General features: G+C 45.3%; 1 protein-coding gene across 3 annotated transcripts in view; it reads left to right on the forward strand.

Annotated features, from left to right (window-relative positions):
• The first annotated feature begins 24,350 nt into the window (after positions 1–24,350).
• Positions 24,351–26,565, forward strand: part of LOC139378526 (liprin-beta-1-like) — a 33,063-nt gene continuing 30,848 nt past the window's right edge. For 2 of the 3 annotated variants that reach the window (XM_071120775.1, XM_071120777.1), the window contains exon 1: positions 25,542–25,693. The gene's annotated coding sequence lies outside the window, so the exon portion shown is untranslated. Of the gene's footprint in view, positions 24,444–25,541; positions 25,694–26,565 lie in introns of those variants that run through there. The other variant, XM_071120776.1, reaches the window with a different exon arrangement.

Here is a 26,565-nt window from a genome sequence, read left to right on the forward strand (position 1 = left end):
TTTCTTTGTAGCCTCGTTTGAATGTTGCGGTTGCGCACATTTGTACGGAATGGGGTGAGTTTACGTTAGCTATCTTGATGTATTCATCACTGTAAAAAACAAACTCCAAATGCATTTGTAGGTAGCTAGTCATGGAGCCATGGAGGACGGTGATAGGATCGCAGCCCCAACTGTCAGTGAGAGAGTAGGCTATTTTGGATAGGGCATGTACTTTTGTGTAGTTCCTGTCCCTAGAAGTGAGGATGGAGATAATAATAATATAATATTCAGTGCTATGTTTTTATTTATTTTAAAATGTTACCTTTATTTAACTAGGCAAGTCAGTTAAGAACAAATTCTTATTTTCAATGATGGCCTAGGAACAGTGGGTTAACTGCCTGTTCAGGGGCAGAACAACAGATTTGTACCTTATCAGCTCGGGGATTTGAACTTGCAACCTTCCGGTTACTAGTCCAACGCTCTAACCACTAGGCTACCCTGCCGCCCCGTAATGTAATATGACTATCATGAAGTCTGTTTCTTGTGAGGTTTTCTGTCCTCAGATAAAGAGAGCTATGAAAGCCTGTCTACATATGAAGAGGTCTCAATGAAGAGCAGGGGTTCTCAGTCCTGGTCCCGGGGACTCAAAGAGGTGCACATTTTTGTTTTTGCCTCGGCACTGCGCAGCTGATTCAAATGATCAACTCATCATCAAGCTTCAATTGGTATTTATGTATTCATTTGTGATGCTATCCTTGATATGATCCTGTTATTGTCACATGCTACACATGCACATGTGTGCCCATGCATCTATCAATCCAATGTTATGGCTTTAGTAATCCACATTGACCTGGTGACGTAAAAGTCTAATAATCACATTGTCTTCCATATTCCTACAGATACCTTGTAGCTGAAGATTCCTGCCTACAGTTAACGTGTAGTTCACTGCAAGGTTGGGTGACCAGGGCCATCTGGGACTGCCTCCTGGAGGAATTCAGATGTGTGAAGGCTACCTGTGTCCTGCATAACTTCATGAGGATGGACACGAGGACCAGGAGGGAATCTGCAGCTCGCTGCCGTGTGCCAGAGGAGAAGATTGCTGCTCTACAGGATGTTTCATGGATGGGGTCCAACAACGCAGCAAGAGAGGCAATCCGTGTGCGGGAGATCTTCACTTCCTACTTCTTCGAATAGGGTGCTGTTTGCTGGCAACACCATAGACTACACTATGCACAACCAAAGGCTCTTTTAAGAGCCATTCACATTGCAATAAGATAATTCTTCCTTTTACTTAGCTATGTCAACTGCAGTTATTCAATTTCCAGTTTGTCTCCCTTTGATTTATACTTCTCAGGTGAGGGTGCTGTTTAGGTAAGGGTGTGATGTCTGCACAAAAACAAAACAGGCTATTTTAAATCGCCCACGTTGAAAAAATGTAGAACAATTAGACACTATACCCACACCTACACACTCATGTATCAATCTGATTGATGGATTGTGTTGTGCAACAAGCAGGCTCAGGTGTATAACTGTGGCTCTTTCCACCTTCAAATAATAGGCAAGAGGGCCAACCATGGAGAATAGTAAGACACTTCATTATTTCTGGAACTACGCTATGTTGTTTGTACTTGTGTGTCCGTTCATGTTTTTCAGCATAAAGTACTCTGCAGCCACTTACTGTGGTGTGGACACCAGGTGAGGCCGCACACACAGATTCCTGTTGAACACTGTGTCTTTAACTACCTTATTTTCTCAAGTCTCTCTCCTCTCTAATCGTATGCTGCCTTCCCTGCTCCTGTGTGCTTACCTCTTTCCCTTTCTGTCTTTTACACCTCTCTCGCCACCTCCTCTTTCTTCCTCTGTTTTTATCATGCACAACGGATGTGCATTGAAGTACAGATTGAACTTGTATTTATAACACTTGGATCATGAACTACTTTCAATAAAGTGTTTCACATTCTCTACTGGTTGAAATGAAGTCTCTCATTTGATGAAATACTACACCTATCCGGTTTCAGATCAATGCAGATGAAGGGCATTAGATATTGAGATGAACTGGTTTTAGATTATTTAAATGATGCATAGGAAGTGTAGTATACTGTTTTTGAAATTATATTTCTGCATATATGAATTACAAATCAGCCTTTAACTAGTTAAATCCTGTTTGTAGTCTATTAGTTACCATGTGTAACCATTGATGAGCCCAGGACCAAGATTGGTAAACACTGTTGAAGTGTATAATTGTAACACAAAAATGTAGAAACAGCATCATTCAAAGACTGGAATTTGATACTCCTGGTATTGGATATGACTGAAAAACAATCTCAAAGACATTCATACCTGAACTGCACCTTTATTTTCCAAGGTAGAGTACATGATCAGTGAATATCTTAAATGTACAGGCTATAATGTGGGGATCTCATGCGTGGTAATAACTACATGTATATACGACTTGCATCCTTGGCAAAAAGTTATATTATATTCTACTCAATCCATAGGCTTCATTTATGTCATTCAGACTGTTTTGAAGTTGATACAACTGGCTATCATAGCTAGGTTCTGAACTAATATGTATACCAAACGTTTGGGTCCATACACAGATCGGCTAGATAGCTACACTTCCTTAGGCAAACAGGTATTTTTATCCTCCACTGCACAATAAGCAAGAACATAGCTAGCTACGTTATTTCGTCTATCTGCATTGCGTGTCAAATATCAGCAAGACAAGCTTACAAAATTGTACATTCAATTTAAAGTAAATGCTTTAGCTAGCTAGATTATTTACATCCATTGTTACACAAGACGACAGCCTGATTTGCTGGTTGTTTCAGGAGTCCCTAAAACATGAAACAACCAGAATTACAACGTCACAACACACATTAAGCTAGCCAGCTTGTCAGCTGGCTTGTTATATTGTGATTTTTGTAAATTAACTTTATGATAAAAAAATATGCATAATAGTTTGTCTCTACATTAACTAATATATTCCTGTCAACTGTATTATTTTTTGCATGATTCGTTAAGACATTATAATCACATTTGCTTCCATCCTAGTATTTTCTGGTGGACTTATCTTTAAAAGGTAGAGTCCTAATAACCAAGGCTGAAGGTATCTCTGGACTAACATATGGCGCTCTATCTTTATCTCTTCACAGTAAAATAATCATGGAGATAGACCAGATGCTTTTCAACTTTCTGTGGAGAAACCGTACCCATTACATTAGGAAAACTGTTGTAATGAACACTTATGAGAATGGTGGACTGAATTTTCTGGACTTTACTACTTTAAATAATACTTTTAAGATCAATTGGATAAAACAATTCCTAAAAAGATCCACTTCTATCTGGAATTGTATTCCTCATCATGTCTTCTCTACTTTTGGTGGCCTTAACTTCATGTTGTTTTGCAATTATAATATTGACAAAATTCCAGTGAAACTTTCTTCTTTTCATGGTCCTTAATTTATAAACACAATTTTTCTCCACACAGATATTAAATATGGAGTAATCGGGATATATTGTATAAAAATAATTATTTATTTTTAGAATATTGGTTCCGAAATAATATCCTATTGGTGAGCCAACTGGTAAATGCTTTTACTCAGTTATAAAGAATTCTTATCACTTTACAAGGTCTCTGTAACACCTAAAGATTTTGCAATTGTTTTAGATGCCAGGTGTTGCTCTGTTATTCAGGAACGTGTCAAGACCTGACCCCCAGAGCCTACATTCTATTGACCCTGTTGACTCATCAGTAGGAAACATTTGTTCCTCTTTTGGTCCATTCAACAACAGAGCGATACGAACCTTGTTTCAGCAGGATGTTGTATCTATATACCTTATGTCATGCCTTATTGGAAAGGATTTATTGATAATATCTGTTGGAAAAAAGTTTGGATGTTGCCACACACATAACTACTTGTTAACAAAATTAAGGAAGTTTCCTTTAAAATTATTCATAAATATTATCCTGCCAACCACTATATGAAGAAGTTTAAGGAAAACATCAACTCAAATTGCTCCTTTTGTAATGACCACCCAGAAACAGTGTTGCATCTTTTTTGGCATTGTACTCATGTAAGAAAACTGTGGCAAGCCATCAGTAGATTTATAATTTAACACATTTCTGAAGATTTTACACTATTGTGGAGAAATGTTCTGCTTGGATTCTTTACATACGATAGAAATAAGCTGAAACATTTTTATGTAATTAATTTCATTACTCTTTTGGCCAAATTTCATATAGAAAAATGTAAATTTACAAACAAAAAAACACATTTTCTTACCCTACAAAAAAAAATGGAACTCTATTTCAAGACAGTTAAATACTCTACTAACAAAAAAAAAATGTTAGAATTGTAAGTGTATGTATGTCCCTTAAGGTCCTTGTGTAAATGTAATGTGATATTGTACCCCCTAGCTCGATTGTCCATTGTATATAATCTATATATACTTGTGTTCCCTCATGTACTTTATGTATTGAGTTGCTGTTAATAAAAAAATAAAAAATACATTTTTAATGTATTTTCTGTAAGCCATCTTTGCTGAAGAAAGTCTCTTGGGTCGCATAGCGTCAAATTCGTCATGGGAACCACTCGATATGATTGGTGTGAGAGAGGATGCCGCCGCTGGTGATTTGCATAAAGTTGAGAAAAGTTTATATTTTTCACTGCCTCCCATGCCACCATACCACCCAAAGTTCCCCCGCCATCTCAGCTTCTCACCTCTTTCCTTCCATTGAAATGAATGGGAAGTGGTGTTTCACCGCTTGGCAGCCGGTGCTAGTGTATCAAGTTGCTGCAGGAGGTGCTGAGATGTTGGCCGGGGTAGGGGTAGCCAGGTGGAAAGCATGGCCAGCCGTGAAAAAAATGCTTATTGAAATGATCGATTATCGTAGACTTATCTGTGGTGACAGTGTTTCCTATACTCAGCTAGGAGGAGGTGCTCTTATTCTCAATGGACTTTAGTGTCCCAAAACCTTTTGGAATAAGTGCTACATGAAGCAAATTTATGTTTGAAAAAGCTAGCCTTTGCTTTCCTAACTGACTGAGTACATTGGTTGCTGATTTCCCTGCATATCGCGGGGGCTATTCGATGCTAATGCAAAACACCACAGGATGTATTTTTGCTGGTCAAGGGCAGTCAAGTCTGGGGTGAACCAAGGGCTATATATGTTCTTAGTTCTACATATTTTGAATGGGGCATGCTTATTTAAGATGGAGAGGAAAGCACTTTTGAAGAGCAACTAGGCATCCTCTACTGACGGGATGAGGTCAATTTTCTTCCAGGATACTCGGTCGATTAGAAAGGCCTGCTCGCTGAAGTGTTTTAGGGAGCGTTTTACAGTTATGAGTGGTGGTTGTTTGACCGAGGACCCATTACGCACGCAGGCAATGAGGCAGTGATCACTGAGATCCTGGTTGAAGACAGCAGAGGTGTATTTAGAGGGCAAGTGGGTCAGGATGATATCTAAGAGGGTGCCCATGGTTATGGATTTAGGGTTACACCTGGTAGGTTCCTTGATAATTTGTGTGAGATTGAGGGCATCTAGCTTAGATTGTAAGACTTAGATTGTGTTAAGCATGTCCCAGTTTAGGTCACCTAACAGTACAAACTCTGAAGATAGATGCGGGAGCGATCATTTCACATATGGTGTCCGGGGCACAGCTGGGGGCTGAGGGGGGGTCTATAACAAGTGGTAAGGGGGGGGTTCTGACAGAACTCTGTAGGCTATCTCTGCAGTAGATTGCAACTCTGCCACCTTTGGCAGTTCTATCTTGTCAGAAAATGCTTTAGTTAGGGATGGAAATTTCCAGATTTTTGGTGGCCTTCCTATGCCAGGATTCAGACACAGTTAGGGCAACCAGGTTGGCGGAGTGTGCTAAAGCAGTGAATAAAACAAACTTAGGGAGGAGGCTTCTAATGTTAACATGCATGAAACCAATGTTTTTACGGTTACAGAAGTCAACAAGCGCCTGGGGAATGGGAGTGATGCTGGGGGCTGCAGGGCCTAGGTTAACTTCAACATCACCAGAGGAACAGAGGAGGAGTAGGATAAGAGTATGGCTAAAGGCTAAAAGAACTGGTTGTCTAGTGCGTTCGGAACAGAGAGTAAAGGAGCAGGTTTCTGGGCGTGGAAGAATAGATTCAAGGAATAATGTACAGACAAGGGTATGGTAGGATGTGAGTACAGTGGAGGTAAGCCTAGGCATCGAGTGACGATGAGAGAGGTTTGGTCTCTACAGGCACCATTTAAGCAAGGTGCGGTCACCGCATGCATGTGTGGGGGGTGGAACATAAGGGCTAGCTAAGGCATATTGAGCAGGGCTGGAGGCTCTACACTGAAATAAGACAAAAATGACTAACCAAAACAGCAATAGACAAGGCATATTGACATTAGGGAGAGGGATGTGTAGCCGAATGATCATAGGGTCCAATGAGTAGCAATAGATAAGTCAGGGAGCCGATTCTGTTGTTGCTACTACGCTAGCGATTCAGACAGCTAGCAGGCCGGGGCTAGCAGATGGGCCTCAGGGGGACGTCGCAATGGGAGAGCCTGTTGAAACCCGCTCGGACGGTTACGTTGGCAGACCAGTCATGATTGATTGGCGGGGCTCTGTGTCAGCAGCAAAGGGTCCAGGCCAATTGGCAAATAGGTAATTGAAGCCCAGGATTTGCTTGATGGAGCACACATATTTTTTGGGGGTCCAAGTGTCTGTGTGTATTTGTGTCCAAGAGTGTATTTGTGTCTTAATGCATGTTACGGTTTTCTTGCGGTGAAGGAGAGTCGGACCAAAATGCAGCGTGGTATTCTTGATACATATTTAATAATGAAGAAAACACAAACAATACAAAAACAACAAACGTAACGTGAAAACCTATACAGCCTATCTGGTGCAAACAAACACAGAGACAGGAACAATCACCCACCAAACACTCAAAGAATATGGCTGCCTAAATATGGTTCCCAATCAGAGACAACGATAAACACCTGCCTCTGATTGAGAACCACTCCAGACAGCCATAGACTTTGCTAGAGAACCCCACTAAACCACAATCCCAATACCTACGAAAACCCCAAGACAAAACACACCACATAAATAAACCCATGTCACACCCTGGCCTGACCAAAATAATAAAGAAAACACAAAATATAAAGACCAGGGCGTGACAGAACCCCCCCCCCCCCAAGTTGCGGACTCCCGACCGCACAACTAAACCCATAGGGGAGGGTCCGGGTGGGCGTCTGTCCACGGTGGCGGCTCCGGCTCGGGACGTGGACCCCACTCCAACCAAGTCTTAGTCCCCTTGTAATGAGTCCTTAGATTGGCGACCCTCGCCGCCGACCTTGGCCTAATACCCCTCACCAAGGACCCCACTGGACTGAGGGGCAGCTCGGGACTGAGGTAGCTCGGGACCGAGGGGTAGCTCGGGACTGAGGGGAAGCTCGGGACTGAGGGGAAGCTCGGCACTGAGAGGAAGCTCAGCACTGAGAGGAAGCTCAGGCAGGTAGTAGGCTCTGGCAGATCCTGGCTGGCTGGTGGTTCTGGCAGATCCTGGCTGACTGGCGGTTCCAGCAGATCCTGGCTGACTGGCGGATCCTGGCTGAATAGCGGATCCTGGCTGAAAGGCAGATCCTGGCTGAATGGCGGATCTGGAAGATTCTGGCTAACTGGCGGATCCTGGCTGAATGGCGGATCTGGAAGATTCTGGCTGACTGGCGGCTCTGGCTGCTCCATGCAGACTGGCGGCTCTGGCTGCTCCATGCAGACTGGCGGCTCTGGCTGCTCCATGCAGACTGGCGGCTCTGGCTGCTCCATGCAGACTGGCGGCTCTGGCTGCTCCATGCAGACTGGCGGCTCTGGCTGCTCCATGCAGTCTGGCGGCTCTGGCTGCTCCATGCAGTCTGGCGGCTCTGGCTGCTCCATGCAGTCTGGCGGCTCTGGCTGCTCCATGCAGTCTGGCGGCTCTGGCTGCTCCATGCAGTCTGGCGGCTCTGGCTGCTCCATGCAGACTGGCGGCTCTGGCTGCTCCATGCAGACTGGCGGCTCTGGCTGCTCCATGCAGACTGGCAGCTCTGGCTGCTCCATGCAGACTGGCAGCTCTGGCTGCTCCATGCAGACTGGCGGCTCTGGCTGCTCCATGCAGACTGGCGGCTCTGGCTGCTCCATGCAGACTGGCAGCTCTGGCTGCTCCATGCAGACTGGCAGCTCTGGCTGCTCCATGCAGACTGGCAGCTCTGGCTGCTCCATGCAGACTGGCAGCTCCTTGCAGACTGGCAGCTCTATGCAGACTGGCAGCTCTATGCAGACTGGCAGCTCTGAACAGGCGGGAGACTCCGGCAGCGCTGTAGAGGCGGAAGGCTCTGGCAGCGCTAAACAGGCGGGAGACTCCGACAGCGCTGGAGAGGAGGAAGGCTCTGACTGCGCTGAACAGGCGGGAGACTCCGGCAGCGCTGGAGAGGAGGAAGGCTCTGGCAGTGCTAGATAGGCGGGAGACTCCGGCAGCGCTGGAGAGGAGGAAGGCTCTGGCAGCGCTGGATAGGCGAGGCGCACTGTAGGCCTGATGCGTGGTGCCGGCACTCGTGGTACTGGGCCGAGAACACGCACAGGAAGCCTGGTGCGGGGAGCTGCCACCGGAGGGCTGGTGTGTGGAGGTGGCACAGGATGGACCGGACCGTGAAGGCGTACTGGAGATCTTGAGAGCAGGGCTGGCACAGGACGTGCAAGGCTAGGGAGGTGCACAGGAGGCCTAGTGCGTGAGGCTGGCACAATCTTCACCAGCCGACTAACACGCACCTCAGGACGAGTATGGAGCGCTGACCCAGGTGCCATCAAATCCCTGACATGCTCTGTCGGGCGAATACCGTACCTAAAGCACCAACACAGCAACTCCCTCATAACTCTCTCCTCCAATTTCCCCATTAACACTTTCACAGTCTCTGCTTCGCTCACCTCCAACACCGGCTCTGGTTCTGGTCTCCTCCTTGGCTCCTCACGATAAACAGGGGGAGTTGGCTCAGGTCTGACTCCTGACTCTGCCACACTCTCCCTGAGCCCCCCCCAAATAAATTTTTGGGGCTGACTCTCGGGCATCCTTCCGCGCCGCCGTGCTTGTTTCTCCAACTCCATTCTCCTATACCCCTCTTCGCACTGCTCCAGCGAATCCCAGGCGGGCTCCGGCACTCTCCCTGGGTCGACCGCCCACCTGTCTATTTCCTCCCAAGTCGTATACTCCAGACTTCGTAGCTCCTGCTGCTGCTGCCTGTCACCACGCCGCTTGGTCCTGTTGTGGTGGGTGATTCTGTTACGGTTTTCTTGCGGTGAAGGAGAGTCGGACCAAAATGCAGCGTGGTATTCTTGATACATGTTTAATAATGAAGAAAACACGAACAATACAAAAACAACAAATGTAACGTGAAAACCTATACAGCCTATCTGGTGCAAACAAACACAGAGACAGGAACAATCACCCACCAAACACTCAAAGAATATGGCTGCCTAAATATGGTTCCCAATCAGAGACAACGATAAACACCTGCCTCTGATTGGGAACCACTCCAGACAGCCATAGACTTTGCTAGAGAACCCCACTAAACCACAATCCCAATACCTACGAAAACCCCAAGACAAAACACACCACATAAATAAACCCATGTCACACCCTGGCCTGACCAAAATAATAAAGAAAACACAAAATATAAAGACCAGGGCGTGACAATGCATGTGTGTCCAGAACCAGACAGACTCTGGTGAGATGCAGAGAGCAGCATCATGCTATGACCCAGAAGTCTCTGGTGAGATCCAGAGAGAAGCAGCAATAGGCTATATCTGGAACGGTCTGTTGCTAGGTTTCTCACTGTCACCTGGAGATAAATCAAAGCAATGCTCTCCACTCAGGGAAAAAGGTCCAATTACTCTGCTCATACTAAGTGACTGTGCTGCACCAGCCTGAAACTGTGCTAAAAGTGCCAGACAAGTGTTGACACTATGTCCCCAGCACAACAGTTATTGTTAGTGACCTGCAATCACACCTATCATAGCAGAGAGATGCATACATTAGGGAGTTTTATATAAGTATATTAGGTGACAGTTAGGCTTGTTATTCAAGTCAATACTTTTTCACAACATTTCAGTTGTCCCCAGGCTCATTTGCTACCGCATATAGACAGAGAGAGAGAGTCGGCTGATGGAGTAGATTAAAAACCTCTCTAGGCTAGATAGGACGCTACCGTCCCACCTGACCAACATCCAGTGAAAGTGCAGGGCGCCAAATTCAAACTACAGAATTGTAAATATTTAACATTCTTGAAAATACACAAACAGTATGTCAAATTAAAGCTTGACTTCTTGTTAATCGAGCCACGGTGGATTTCAAAAAGGCTTTATGGCGAAAGCAAAATATGTGATTATCTGCGGACAGCACCCCATCAAACAAACACAGACAATCATATTTCATCCCGCCAGGCGCGACACAAAACTCAGAAATAATGATATAATTCATGCCTTACCTTTGACGAGCTTCTTCTGTTGCCACTCCAAATTGTCCCATAAACATCACAAATGGTCCTTTTGTTCGATTAATTCCATCGTTACATCTCCAAAATGTCAATTTATTTGGCGTGTTTGATCCAGAAAAACACAGGTTCCAACTCGCACAACATGACTACAAAATATCTAATAAATGACCTGTAATCTCTGTCCAAACATTTCAAACAACTTTCCTAATACAACAACTTTATGTATTTTTTAACGTAAATAATTGATAAAATTTAAGACGGGATAAACTGCGTTCACTAGCGGATAAAAACAATGTGGTGCGAGCTTTCAGGTCATGTGCCCCAACCACAACAGTACACTAGACTCGACCCTTGTTCTGAACAGCCCTACTTCTTAATTTCTCAAAGGAAAAACATCAACCAATTTCTAAAGACTGTTGACATCCAGTGGAAGCAATAGGAATTGCAAGCAAGTGCCTTAGAAATCTAGATCCCCATAGAAAAGAGAGTGACCTCAAAAATAAAATTCCTGGATGGTTTGTCCTCTGGGTTTCGCCTGCCAAATAGGTTCTGTTATACTCACAGACATCATTCAAACAGTTTTTAGAAACTTCAGAGTGTTTCCTATCCAAATCTACTAACACTATGTAGATTCATAACATGTCCTAGCTTCTGAGCCTGAGTAGCAGGCAGTTTACTTTGGGCACACTTTTCATCCGAACGTGAAAATACTAGCCTAGAGAGGTTAATTAAGTTGATGGTAAACCAAATGGACCTCAAGCAGAGCTCCTGGTACAGTAGCACCATATTGAGAATGATTCAACATTTAGAATGATTCAACATTGAGAATGATTCAACATTGAGAATGGTTCAACATTGAGAATGATTCAACATTGAGAATGATTCAACATTGAGAATGACTGAATTAGTTTTTGAGCTGCGAGCGGTGCTTGGATAACATTATTTTCTCTCCACACAAACAGCATTTACTCTGTTCACATTTTCTCAATGATAAGACCTTTTTTTCCCAGTTTGCTTCTGGGTTGTAAGAGAGAGAGAGAGGTGTAATTTTAACCACCATGGGGCATACTATGAAGTATTACCATCCACGATGTTCAACATTTGCACAGATATTATACTCTTGTATGATTCCTTCTCTGTATGCAGTTTCATTACCTGGTCCACATTCTTACACAGTTTTTCTTTGTTTTTCCCTGCACACATTGGTCAAGTCTTGGCACCTAATAACAGGTTTCTACATTCCTAGAAAAGACATCAATAGATAATAGATTTTTCTATCAGCATCTTTCGTTGTGCATTTAACAGAAAAAAATCTTTCTATTTGTACCGTACTCTTTGATGGTGAAAGCCAAAAGCTTAAAAGTGAAAGTATACCAACAAAGGTGCTGAGATTGTGAAAGCAGACACAGATACAGGACTCTGTTGGAGAGGTTCACATGTTGTTAGAGACAGTCTCTCCCGGGGTCTGTGGTTCATCTCCTCCCTGTGGTTGTGTGGTGCTCTTGAACTGACCCCTGGCCTTGGGCGCCTCTCTACGCATCTCTAAGTGCTACTTCACTCCGCTCTCCTACTGGCCAATGGTCTCTTCCTTATCAGCTCCTGTCATCCAGAGGGATAATTATGGGATGTTAGGGGGTGTTCTGTGGCTGATGGACAGCTACAGTTATTTGCTCCAAGATATTTTTCTTTATGGGAACTTTCTATTGTAATGCTCATCATACCAGTAGGAAGGAAATTGTCAGTACCATGCTAAAAGCAAGGACGACTTTGTTATTCTCTAATCATCCTCCATGAGAAAGTGATGACATGAGGGTGGTAATAAGAAGGATCTTGCAGGGGTTGATTGCAAGGCACAGTATATGAATGGCTAGCCATTAGACTAGCTGAGCTAAACATCTTATTCAGCATGCAGCAGATCATAAAATGTATAGTGGATCTTCATTTTCCTGACAGTAAAAGTCAGGTAAGATACTGAACAGTTTTTTAGATGTATCAGTAAATAGCTAAATTGAAACATATAACCACTCCTTTGGGGAATGTGCATAATCAAGAGGGCAATCGGTAACATCATGTTCGTAGACCGGTAAAAATAAACCCATGACCCTTTACAGGTGGGGATGATGAATGAAACCGTGGAAACGGTTCATACAGAAGGGTGTGCAGCCATCCCTGTCTGGTTGGGGCCACCCCAGGGACCCTGCTGACTTCCCTCAGCTTGTTAATTATCACCCTGTCAGCTGTGTTATGTAAGAAAGAAAGCACCAGGAAGCTGAATGATGAAAGGAAACATTCCTGGACATTTTCCCCACTAATAAGGGACAATAAATCCAGCCAAGAAGTGGAAATGAATGAACGAGCGCTTGAGTCACAAATGTTTGATATGGAGAGAGGTTGAATTGCATTAGAATGCAACAGTTATTCGTGGCCTTCTCAATACTAACCTCTAGATATTGAAAGGTGCTCTTGCAGGCTGTTATAAAATAGTTTGACTGTAACAAAACAGTTTTAATTTGACTGGTCATGGGAGAAAGTCAAGGTCAACAGGTTGATTCAATATTTGTTCTTTCCTTACTAATGAGCTACGTTTGGCATTGCTGGTTTAGCTTGTGTTTCTTGTATTTGGCTAAATCATTTCAACATCTTAATCACAATTATCATCCTCCTCTTCATCTTCATCATCAATATTATGGTAATTGTTTTCAACTCTTGTCACGACTTCCGCCAAAGTCTGCCCCTCTCCTTGTTCGGGCGGCGTTCGGCGGTCGACCTCACCGGCTTGCTAGCCATCGCCGCTCCATTTTTCTATTATCCATTTGTTTTGTCTTGTTCCATTCACACCTGGTTTGCATTCCCCAATCACACTACATGTATTTATTCCTCTGTTCCCCCTTATGTCTTTGTGTGAAATTATTTGTGTGTTACGTGTTGTACTCACTAGGCTAAGCGTTTGTTATTTTCTGTGTTTTCACAAAGCTTATTTGTATTGTTATACGTTTATGTTGTGTGACTATTTTGCACACTATACCCTTTGCCTTGTTGGCTGGAGGAGGATTTTGACGCAGCTGTGTCCGTCTGTATATCTCTCCTGCTGTAATAAAGTGTACGCCTGTTCACAATTCTCTGCTCTTCTGCACCTGACTTCACCTCAAGTACGAACACGCCTGACAGAATTTCACACCAACCATGGAGTCAGCAGGAGCAGGTACCCCGGTCAGAGGAGTCAAGGAGCGCGTCCAGGAACACGCGACAATGCTGCATCATCTTGGTGCCATGATGGATTGCGTGGTCCAAACCATGGACCGCTGGAAGAGACAGGAAGTCTCTCCAGCGCCTCGACCAGCCCAACCGGGGTTACCTCTACTCGTCCCGTCTGGATCCAGTCCCCAGTGGGATGCGTCTCTCCCTTCACAGGGAGTGTGATGGGACGACAGCACAGTGCCAGGGGTTCCTTTTACAACTGGACCTATACCTGGCCACCGTTCACCCAGCTCCTTCGGGAAGGGAGAGAGTGTCCGCCCTCGTCTCATGCCTCTTGGGGAGAGCTCTGGAGTGGGCAAACAGCGTGTGGGGAGAGGGAGACGCGGCGTTGGACCACTTCGAGGAGTTCACCGCTTCTGGGCCGTCTTCGACCATCCGCCCGAAGGGAGAGCGGCGGGGGAACGGCTCTTCCATTTGAGGCAGGGGACGAGGAGCGCACAAGAGTTCACGCTGGATTTCCGGACCTTGGCCGCCGGAGCGGGATGGAACGTCAGGGCCCTCATCGACCACTACTGATACAGCCTGCGCGAGGACGTCCGACGAGAGTTGGCCTGGAGGAGGGGCCTTCACGTGCACCATCTGTGGTCACAGAGGGCACACTGCAGGTCGGTGCCGGGTTGTTCCTCTGGGAGTCGAGGCAGCAGGCAGGGCACTCTGGCGTCACCCCAGGTGAGTCTGCACCACTCTCATCCAGAGTCCTCTGTTGTCCACCTGTTTGTACCCGTTTGGTTCCCTGAGTTTTCCCCGCATTCCCAGCATAAGGCGCTAGTCGATTTAGGTGCAGCTGGGAGTTTATAGACAGAGTGTTCACCCTTAGTTTAGGGATCCCCATCATTCCTGTGGTTAGACCGTTTCCGGTGCACGTTCTGGATAGTCGACCATTAGGGTCCGGGCTAATCAGGGAAGCCACCATCTCCCTGGTCATGGAGACACAGGTCACGAGGAGAGAATCAGTCTCTTCCTCATTGACTCTCCTGCGTTTCCCATGGTACTAGGCCTTCCCTGGTTGGCTCGTCACCATTTCCTGGCAACAGAGGGCTCTCACGGGGTGGTCGCGAGAGTGCTCGGGGAGGTGTGTAGGGGTTTCCTTGGGTGCTACTATGGTGGAAAGTCCAGACCAGGTCTCCACTGTGCGTATCCCCCGAGAATATGTTGATTTGGCTCTCGCCTTCTGTAAGAAGAAGGCGACTCAATTACCACCCCATCAACGTGAGGATTGTGCGATAAATCTCCTGGTAGACGCTACATTTCCCTGGAGTCACGTGTATCCCCCGTCGCAAGCGGAGACGGCGGCTATGGAGACATATGTCTCCGAATCCCTGCTTCAGGGGTTCATTCGGTCCTCCACTTCACCCGTCTCCTCAAGTTTCTTTTTTGTGAAGAAGAAGGATGGAGGTATGCGCCTGTGCATTGACTATCAAGGTCTCAATCAAATTACGGTGAGGTACAGCTACCCGCTACCTATTTTCGCCACAACGATTGAGTCAATGCATGGGGCGCGCTTCTTTACTAAACTGGGTCTCATGAGTGCGTAAAACCTGGTGCATATCCGGGAGGGAGACGAGTGGAAGACAGGTTGATGAATGCTCCATCAGTCTTCCAATCCTTTGTAGATGAGATTTTTAGGGACCTGCACGGGCAGGGTGAAGTGGTGTATATCGATGACATTCTGATATACACCGCTACACACGCCGAGCATGTGTCCTTGGTGTGAAAGGTACTTCGACGACTGTTGGAGCATGACCTGTACGTCAAGGCTGAGAAATGCTTGTTCTTTCAGCAGCCGTCTCCTTCCTAGGGTATCGCATTTCCACATCAGGGGTGGAGATGGAGAGTGGCCGCATTGTAGCCGTGCGTAATTTGCCAACTCCCACCACGGTAAAGGAGGTGCAGCAATTTTTAGGGTTTGCTAATTACTACCGGAGATTTATCTGGGGTTTTGGCCAGGTGGCTGCTCCTATTACCCCACTGCTGAAGGGGGGTCCTGTACGTCTGCAGTGGTCGGTTGAGGCGGACAGGGCTTTTGGGCACCTGAGAGCTCTGTCTACCTCGGCTCCTATGCTGGCCCATCCAGATCCCTCTTTGGCGTTCATAGTGGAGGTGGACGTGTCCGAGGCTGGGATAGGAGCCGTGCTCTCTCGGCGCTCGGGCACGCCACCAAAGCTCCGCCCCTGTGTTTTCTTCTTGAAGAAGCTCAGCGCGGCGGAGTGGAACTATGATGTGGGGGACTGGGAGCTGTTGGCTGTGGTTAAGGCTTTGAAGGCGTGGAGACATTGGCTGAAGGGGGCTAAACACCCTTTCCTCATCTGGACTGACCACCGCAACCTGGAGTACATCCGGACAGCGAGGAGACTGAATCCTCGTCAGGCAAGGTGGGCCATGTTCTTTACCCGTTTTGTGTTTACCCTGTCCTACAGACCAGGTTCCCAGAATGTGAAGGCAGATGCACTGTCCTGGCAGTATGACACAGAGGAGCGGCCCATGGATCAGACTCCCATTCTCCCGACCTCCTGCCTGGTAGCGTCGGTCGTGTGGGAACTGGACGCGGACATAGAGCAGACGTTGCTTACTGAGCCCGCTACACTCCAGTGTCCCGTCGGGCGTCGGTATGTTCCGTCTGCTGCCCGTGACCAGTTGATCTATTGGGCCCACACATCTCCCTCCTCTGGTCATCCGGGGATCGGTCGGACGGTGCGCTGTCTGACTGGGAAGTACTGGTGGCCTACCTTGGCTAAGGACGTGAGGGTTTATGTTTCCTCCTGCTCGGTGTGGGCCCAGTGTAAGGCTCCTAGACACCTGCCCAGAGGTAAGCTACACCCCTTACCCGTTCCACAACGGCCTTGGTCACACCTGTCGGTGGATTTTCTGACTGATCTCCCTCCTTCACAGGGTAACACCACGATCCTGGTCGTTGGGGATTGTTTTTCTAAGTCCTGTCGTCTCCTCCCTCTGCCCGGTCTCCCTACGGCCCTACAAACTGCGGAGGCCCTGTTTACACGCGTCTTTCGGCACTACAGGGTGCCTGAGGATATAGTGTCTGATCGAGGTCCCCAGTTCACTCCGAGAGTCTGGAGGGCATTCATAGAACGTTTGGGGGTCTCGATCAGCCTCACCTCGGGTTTTCACCCCGAGAGTAATGGGCAGGTGGAGAGAGTGAACCAGGATGTGGGCAGGTTTCTGCGGTCCTATTGCCAGGACCGGACGGGGGAGTGAGTGGCGTTCGTGCCCTGGGCAGAGATGGCGTAGAACTTGCTCCTCCACTCCTCCACTAACCTCTCCCCCTTTCAGTGTGTATTGGGGTACCAACTGGTTCTGGCACCATGGCATCAGAGTCAGACTCAGGCTCCTGCGGTGGACGATTGGTTCAGGTGTGCGGAGGAGACATGGGAGGCCACCCATGGTCACCTTCAGCAGGCCGCGCTGGTCTGGTCTGACCGTCACCGCAGTGAGGCCCCTGTGTTCGCACCGGGGGACTGGGTCTGGCTCTCGACCCGAAACCTGCCCTTCTGTCTGCCCTGCTGGAAGCTGGGTCCGCGGTTTGTGGGGCCATTCAAAGTCCTGAGGAGAGTGAACTAGGTATGTTACAGTTTACCGCTTCCCCCTGATTACCATATTAACCCCTCGTTCCATGTGTCTCTCCTCAGGCCGGTGGTGGTTGGTCCGCTCCAGGAGTCTGAGGTACGGGAGGTTTCTCCGCCCCCTCTGGTAATCGAGGGGGACCCGGCGTACTCCGTTCGTTCCATCTTGGATTCGAGGCGTCGGGGGGGGGGGGGGGGGGGGGATCTTCAGTACCTCGTGGAGTGGGAGGGGTACGATCTTTGCCTTGATGGCTGGAGGAGGTTTTTGACACAGCTGCGTCCGTCTGTATATCTCTCCTGCTGTAATAAAGTGTGCGCCTGTTCACAATTCTCTGCTCTCCTGCACCTGACTTCACCTCAAGTACGAACACGCCTGACAACTCTTGATCATCATCCTATTTCCATCAGGGTTTAGCACTATCCTTCACTAGCATACTTTATTTGGTAAGGAAATGTAACCTTGCAGTTTGTTTTAGTAACTGGTCATTATGTCAAAGCAGGTCATGAAGTCGTCCTCTTCCTCTCCCTCGCTTCAACAGAAAAAATAAAGAAAATTGTAGAACAAGAAAAGAAGAAGAAAAGCAGGCCCAAACCATGATGCTGCCACCACCATGTTTGACAGTGGGGATGGTGTGTTCAGTGTGATGAGCTGTGTTGCTTTTACGCCAAACATAACGTTTTGCATTGTTGCCAAAAAGTTCAATTTTGGTTTCATCTGACCAGAGCACCTTCTTCCACATGTTTGGTGTGTCTCCCAGGTGGCTTGTGGCAAACTTTAAACAACACTTTTTATGGATATCTTTAAGAAATGGCTTTCTTCTTGCCACTCTTCCATAAAGGCCAGATTTGTGCAATATACGACTAATGTTGTTGTCCTATGGACAGAGTCTCCCACCTCAGCTGTAGATCTCTGCAGTTCATCCAGAGTGATCATGGGCCTCTTGGCTGCATCTCTGATCAGTCTTCTCCTTGTATGAGCTGAAAGTTTAGAGGGACGGCCAGGTCTTGGTAGATTTGCAGTGGTCTGATACTCCTTCCATTTCAATATTATCGCTTGCACAGTGCTCCTTGGGATGTTTAAAGCTTGGGAAATCTTTTTGTATCCAAATCCGGCTTTAAACTTCTTCACAACAGTATCTCGGACCTGCCTGGTGTGTTCCTTGTTCTTCATGATGCTCTCTGCGCTTTTAACGGACCTCTGAGACTATCACAGTGCAGGTGCATTTATACGGAGACTTGATTACACACAAGTGGATTGTATTTATCATCATTAGTCATTTAGGTCAACATTGGATCCTCACTGAACTTCTAGAGAGAGTTTGCTGCACTGAAAGTAAAGGGGCTGAATAATTTTGCACGCCCAATTTTTCAGTTTTTGATTTGTTAAAAAAGTTTGAAATATCCAATAAATGTCGTTCCACTTCATGATTGTGTCCCACTTGTTGTTGATTCTTCACAAAAAAATACAGTTTTATATCTTTATGTTTGAAGCCTGAAATGTGGCAAAAGGTCGCAAAGTTCAAGGGGGCCGAATTCTTTCGCAAGGCACTGTATATAGTCTTAATTCATTTCTACTTAGATTTGTGTGTATTGGGTATATGTTGTGCAATTTGTTAGTGTAGTAATATCTAACAAGTAATAACTATCAGAGCTAGAAGCACAATCATTTCGCTACACCCGCAATAACATCTGCTAATCACGTGTATGTGACCAATAAGATTTGATTAGATTTGATAAGTCTGAATATTTCCTAACTTCCTTTGACAATTTGTACAACCTGTGACCAGCTCAACTCCAGCTGTTTATTTGCCATTCAACATGTGTCAGAGCCAGCTTATCTGAATTCACAACAGGGGCATGTTGAGGGTGTTGCTTAAACAGACGGATTTTGATAGGGATTTTTTTTTTTATTATGCTAATTAAATCCCGGGGCGAGGATATCAACTCTAGGGGGTTAAAGTCAGGACAACCTGCCCTCTACATACTCCTGAAACAAGAAATGGCTCCACTCCAGTCCAATTTAGTGCTCCACTACACCTTTAAGCGGATCAACTTGACCTTTAGCTCCTGTGGATAAAAGCTTCTAGCTTGCTCCCTATTGGTGCCTTCAATCAAGGACATGAGACATTAGAATCACTCTAAAGTCACTCTCAATCCATTTGCTCTCAGGCCATTGCTGTGCACCAGAGTGCAAAGGGGCAGTGTCACCATCTACACCTGCGGTGTTACCCATTCACCCTCAAACCCTTCCATGTCAATCTCCATTATGATGGATCAGTCGTATCTTCTTTACACAACTGCCATAGCCATGGTCTTTAAAGACAGTCGTCATACATACAATGTATACAGGAGGATACATTCATCTACTGTACGGACAGACAAATATGGGGGGTAAACGGTTTTCATTAGGAATGAACAACAACGTACTGTGCAATATCCACAAGGTACTAGCACAAACTGTACTTTCACTGTACTAATGCTAATTTACATAGTGTGATTGCTACAGTCAAAAAGACAGCACCAAGCACGCTCACATGATGAGTACCCTCGTAATGACTCCATACTCAGGATTCCATATGGATTTCGGAATTAAACAGACCGTTGAAACAATTTTCTGAATATCTGCATTTCAAAACATATGTTTACTGCTAGTACACAGTGGTCATGTTGGTATACAGTATGCCAGATGGTGAGATTCTGGAGGATGGGCATGAGATGCAACACATAAGAGTGAAGTCTATTTGAGAGTATAATGGCTCTGGTATGTTAGCATGGCAACAGCATAATGGCTGCCTTTTGGGCAAGATGTGAAGTTCTAGAACATGTAATTCTGTCCTGTTGTTGTTATAAGTCGTCCATTGACCTAATAGCCAATGTGGCTCACAGTGTGTCTCACTGCAAACGGCAAGGAGTCACATAATACACAGCTGTGGGAGGACATGGGCACTAGATGTTTTTTCATTCACTGTGTGGTAGAACCACAGACTGTACATTATAAAGGGTCACGCTAGAGCACTGTGTGAGAACTAGTTCAATGCTGCATGCTGCTCTTAGCACTGTGCAATCAGAGCACACAAACCTTAGTTTGCTTCACGCAAAGTGCGTTTCCAAGATGGCGTATCAGTCGGAAGTGTGTTGTCTTGTGTCTTAAATATTGTTTTCCCTTGTTTTTTTCGCATATATTTCGTATATACACTGCTCAAAAAAATAAAGGGAACACTAAAATAACACATCCTAGATCTGAATGAATGAAATATTCTTATTAAATACTTTTTTCTTTACATAGTTGAATGTGCTGACAACAAAATCACACAAAAATGATCAATGGAAATCAAATTTATCAACCCATGGAGGTCTGGATTTGGAGTCACACTCAAAATTAAAGTGGAAAACCACACTACAGGCTGATCCAACTTTGATGTAATGTCCTTAAAACAAGTCAAAATGAGGCTCAGTAGTGTGTGTGGCCTCCACGTATGACCTCCTTACAACGCCTGGGCATGCTCCTGATGAGGTGGCGGATGGTCTCCTGAGGGATCATCTCCCAGACCTGGACTAAAGCATCCGCCAACTCCTGGACAGTCTGTGGTGCAACGTGGCGTTGGTGGATGGAGCGAGACATGATATCCCAGATGTGCTCAATTGGATTAAGGTCTGGGGAACGGGCGGGCCAGTCCATAGCATCAATGCCTTCCTCTTGCAGGAACTGCTGACACACTCCAGCCACATGAGGTCTAGCATTGTCTTGCATTAGGAGGAACCCAGGGCCAACCACACCAGCATATGGTCTCACAAGGGGTCTGAGGATCTCATCTCGGTACCTAATGGCAGTCAGGCTACCTCTGGCAGGCACATGGAGGGCTGTGCGGCCCCCCAAAGAAATGCCACCCCACACCATGACTGGCCCACCGCCAAACCAGTCATGCTGGAGGATGTTGCAGGCAGCAGAATGTTCTCCACGGCGTCTCCAGACTGTCACATCTGTCACATGTGCTCAGTGTGAACCTGCTTTCATCTGTGAAGAGCACAGGGCGCCAGTGGCGAATTTGCCAATCTTGGTGTTCTCTGGCAAATGCCAAACGTCCTGCACGGTGTTGAGCTGTAAGCACAACCCCCACCTGTGGACGTCGGGCCCTCATACCACCCTCATGGAGTCTGTTTCTGACCGTTTGAGCAGACACATGCACATTTGTGGCCTGCTGGAGGTCATTTTGCAGGGCTCTGGCAGTGCTCCTCCTGCTCCTCCTTGCACAAAGGACGGAGGTAGCGGTCCTGCTGCTGGGTTGTTGCCCTCCTACGGCCTCCTCCACGTCTCCTGATGTACTGGCCTGTCTCCTGGTAGCGCCTCCATACTCTGGACACGACGCTGACAGACACAGCAAACCTTCTTGCCACAGCTCGCATTGATGTGCCATCCTGGATGAGCTGCACTACCTGAGCCACTTGTGTGGGTTGTAGACTCCGTCTCATAATACCACTAGAGTGAAAGAACCGCCAGCATTCAAAAGTGACCAAAACATCAGCCAGGAAGCATAGGAACTGAGAAGTGGTCTGTGGTCACCACCTGCAGAGCCACTCCTTTATTGGGGGTGTCTTGCTAATTGCCTATAATTTCCACCTGTTGTCTATTCCATTTGCACAACAGCATGTGAAATTTATTGTCAATCAGTGTTGCTTCTGTAACTGATGTGAAATGGCTAGCTAGTTAGCGGTGTTTGCGCTAAATAGCGTTTCAATCGGTGACGTCACTTGCTCTGAGACCTTGAAGTAGTAGTTCCCCTTGTATGTAGCGAGGGCCAGCCGACTAGAGCATACAGGTCGCAGCGGTGGGTATTATTTGGGGCTTTGGTGACAAAACGGATGGCACTGTGATAGACTACATCTAGTTTGCTGAATGGCTTCCTATTTCGCAACAAAGCATCCTTCACTCATGCTGCCCTCGTCAAACTGACCACCCTACCGATCCTCGACTTTGGCAATGTCATGTACAAAATAGCCTCCAACACTCTACTCAACAAATTGGATGCAGTCTATCACAGTGCCATCCGTTTTGTCACCAAAGACCCAAATACTACACACCACTGCGACCTGTATGCCCTAGTCGGCTGGCCCTCGCTACATACTTGTCGCCAAACCCACTGGCTCCAGGTCATCTGTCAGTCTTTGCTAGGTAAAGCCCCGCCTTATCTCAGCTCACTGGTCACCATAGCAACATCCACCCACAGCGAGCGCTCCAGCAGGTATATTTCACTGGTCATCCCCAAAGCCAACACTTCCTTTGGCCACCTTTCCTTCTAGTTCTCTGCTGCCAATGACTGGAACGAATTGCAAAAATCCCTGAAGCTGGAGTCTCATATCTCCCTCTCTAACTTTAAGTATCAGCTGTCAGAGCAGCTTACCGATCGATCACTGTACCTATACACAGCCAATCTGTAAATAGCACACCCAACTACCTCATCCCCATATTGTTATTTATCTTCTTGCTCTTTTGCACCCCAGTATCTCTACTTGCACATCATCATGTGCACATCTATCACTCCAGTGTTAATGCTAAATTGTAATTATCTCGCCTCTATGGCCTATTTAGTAACTTACCTCCCCACTCTTCTACATTTGCACACACTGTACATAGATTTTTCTATTGTGTTATTGACTGTACGCTTGTTTGTGTAACTCTGTGTTGTTTTTGTTGCACTGCTTTGCTTTATCTTGGCCAGGTCACAGTTGTAAATGAGAACTTGTTCTCAACTGGCCTACCTGGTTATATAAAGGTGAAATAAAATAAAAATTTAAAAAAATCAAATGCTCTCAGAGATAATAAGGACATGCTGAATGTGGTTCAATCATTGAGATAGAAAAAATTGTAATGACATACTTATAGTAATTCCATGTAGTCCTGTAAAGAGCAAGTACATTCATATGTGTCCCATTATCAACTGCCCGTTATTACTGTAGGTAGTTATAGCATATTCATCATATCTTAGTTGAGACCAGGTGACTAATTTCCTTACAGGTCTATCCCTAAGCTGTAAGACCTGCTCCAGCTCCACCTGCTGGTTCTTTTGTCTGCTCTGTCAATCATAGCTCCATTATCAGCCGTTCTCAGATAGCTACTGGATGTGCATGCTCTACCCCGAACAAACACTTACCTGTTCCAGAGCATCCACTGGTTTGTGCAAAACGATGCAAACAGAGAATCCATGCATATCTGAAACAACAACAATTACAAGCATTTCGCTACACCGCAATAGCATCTGCTAAATATGTGTATGTGTCCAATATAATTGATTTGATGTAAGCCTAATGCCAGTGAATATCAGCAGCTGATTTAATTACAGTACCTACTTTTGTTATTATAATTCTATCCTTTATCTATTTAACCCGTGACTGTAACCTCCTCCGGAAAATGAAAGTTCATTCAAGTGGTGATTTTTAGGAAGAGATATAAACAAAAATATGTTCACATTCCTCCAGACTTAATGGAATCTCCCATGAGGATGTGTATGTAGTAAGTGAACGACCGAGTCGACAGTAAATTAATTGCTGGATCCACCCAGTTGCCAAGGTGATAGCCACAAGGAATTTATTGTTTCAGAAATGTGTTGTTTTTGCAGTGCTGCTGGCTATGTTGGATATATTGACCGTATCAATTATGCACTGTGACTGTTACAACCACTAGAGAGAGCCATTTAGCTTTACTCCAGCAGTGGCAGTCAGAATTGATTTCATGCCCAGCAAAGGTTAGTGGACTATACTCCACTCCGTGGGGAAGGGAGTTTCTGGTTACTCCACCAACGGAGTAGAGCAGAGTCCAGGCATTGTGGAATTCAGCTTTGACTACATCGATACGTCAAAAAATGTAAATTGCTAAATGCCTACTGTGTACCTATGTTTGTCCTCTGCAGTTGCGTGCTTTTGCTGAAACCCATACCTTTTCAATAAACGTTAAACAAATACAATCACCAACAGTTTCCTTGTTGAGATTCAATTGGCACATAACGTAGTTGCCATTTTAGAGCAACAGCAATGAGCAAACACTCACTCGGTGGTTGTATTTGGATTTCAGCAAACAAAGGCACGCAACTACAGAGGACAAGCGTAGGTACACGGTAGGTGTTTCACAATTTAAATGTTTTGAAGTATTGACCTTGGGCGAATCGATGTAGTTGGTGCTAGATCCCACAAAGCCTGGTCTCTGATCCACTCTGTTGGTAGAGTCGTCAGGAATGCCTTTCACCGTGGAGTTTAGTACGCTAAGCAAAGGTATGCTCAATTGGCTGTTGGTTTATTCGTTTGTATTTTATAATGATTTAACTAGGCAAGTCAGTTAAGAACAAATTATTATTTACAATGACAACCTACCCCGGCTAAACCCTCCCCTAACCTGGACGACGCTGGGCCAATTGTGCGCCGCCCTATGGGACTCCCGATCACTACCGGTTGTGATACAGCCCGGGATCAAACCAGGGTCTGTAGTGACGCCTCTAGCACTGAGATGCAGTGCCTAAAACCGCTGCGCCACTCGGAAGCCCAGTAGTATCTTCCAAGTAGTATCTTCTCCTTTGATAAAACTAGTATTTAATCCTGTGTCAATTTGCCTGTTGACCACTGTTATTTTCAGAGTGCACCCAATTTCCATAATTTCCCAACTCAACTCATTGTACTGATTACTGAAGCCTACAGCAGAATGCTCACCAAGCTAAATTATGTTGCGTAGAGACCATCATTATCAGAACCTAAAAGGAGGAAATTATGTCCTACATCATAGCTGCTCAAAGAGGGAGATGAGGAGCAACACTCATATTGTACAGTTTTTGTTTAAAAACCTGACAGACATAATCTGATAACTAACAGTTTTCTAGACAGTTTTGTGGAGCAACAAAATAATATTAATACCAGTATGATATGGTATTCAATGTGATTAATATTAATAAAATCACATGAATAAGATAATTTACACCTCATGAATAATGGTCAGTTTTCCATGAGTTATTTTATTCCCATCAAAATGAAAACCAATAGTCTGCCCCTGGGCAAGGCAGTTAACCCACTGTTCCTAGGTCGTCATTGTAAATAAGAATTTGTTCTTTACTGACTTGCCTAGTTAAATAAAGGTTCAATATTATTTTTTAATCCAAAAGTAATTTTGCCTACACAGGGTTGAAATTGGATTGCGCCTTGGTTGGCGCATGCGCAGTGGGATATACGGCAAACTTGTGGAAGTTGGGAATTCGCCATGAAGCTTTATCAAAAGGTGTTGCGTACGGCTCGAGAGAGCACTGGAAAGTGAACTTTTGGAATAGCGTTAAGGTCGCCCTTCAAGAAGTTGACGCCTGTGAAGTTATTCTTTTTGAATTGGGTAAGTTTTTTAAAAAGTTTTTTTTTTTCCGTGAAAATTTGTATTTCAGTTATAACGGACCAGTTTTGTTGTACTTTGACCGTCAATTGTGTGGTTTGTATGGGTTAAATTTAGTCTGCGCCATTGGATTATATATGGCCAAAAACAGTCGTTTTTCTATTCAATTGAAAAACAATGGCGAAGATTTGAGACCAACTTTCTTGGAAAGTTATTTTCTCATTGAATTACGATACTGCTGTGCACAGCTGTCAGTACGTTAATCAGTTGATGAGACGGCAAAAGCTTTAGCAAGCTGATGAAAACAATGAATGGGCAACAGTTTGATACATTTTCACCTTTACCACAACTCGTGATTATGGTTACAGTGTAGCAATGAGCAATAACATCACTAATATTAAAAAGTGTTGCATACCACTGAAGTTTTTACATAATGGTCAGTGGTGTAAAGTACTTAAGAAAAAATACTTAAGAAGTTTTTGGGGGAGTATCTGTACTTAACTATTTATATTTTGGATAACTTTTACTTCACTAACGTTATATTCCTAAAGAAAATAATGTACTATTTACTAATTACATTTTCCCTGACACCCAAAAGTACTCGTTACATGTTGAATGCTTAGCAGGACAGTAAAATGGTCTAATTCACACAATTATCAAGAGAACATTCCCGGTCATCTCTACTGCGTCTGATGTGGCAGACTCACTAAACTCATGCTTCATTCGTCTGAGTGATGTCTGAGTGTGCTTCTGGCTTCTGGGTATCTGTAAATAAAAGGTTGCTCTCTGTTTTGCTTAAAATAAGGAATATGAAATTATTTATACTTTCACTTTTGATACTTAAGTATATATTTTAGCAATTACATGTACTCTTG

The sequence above is a fragment of the Oncorhynchus clarkii genome, chromosome 21 (assembly GCF_045791955.1).
Source record: "Oncorhynchus clarkii lewisi isolate Uvic-CL-2024 chromosome 21, UVic_Ocla_1.0, whole genome shotgun sequence".
Classification (NCBI taxonomy): Eukaryota; Metazoa; Chordata; class Actinopteri; order Salmoniformes; family Salmonidae; genus Oncorhynchus; species Oncorhynchus clarkii.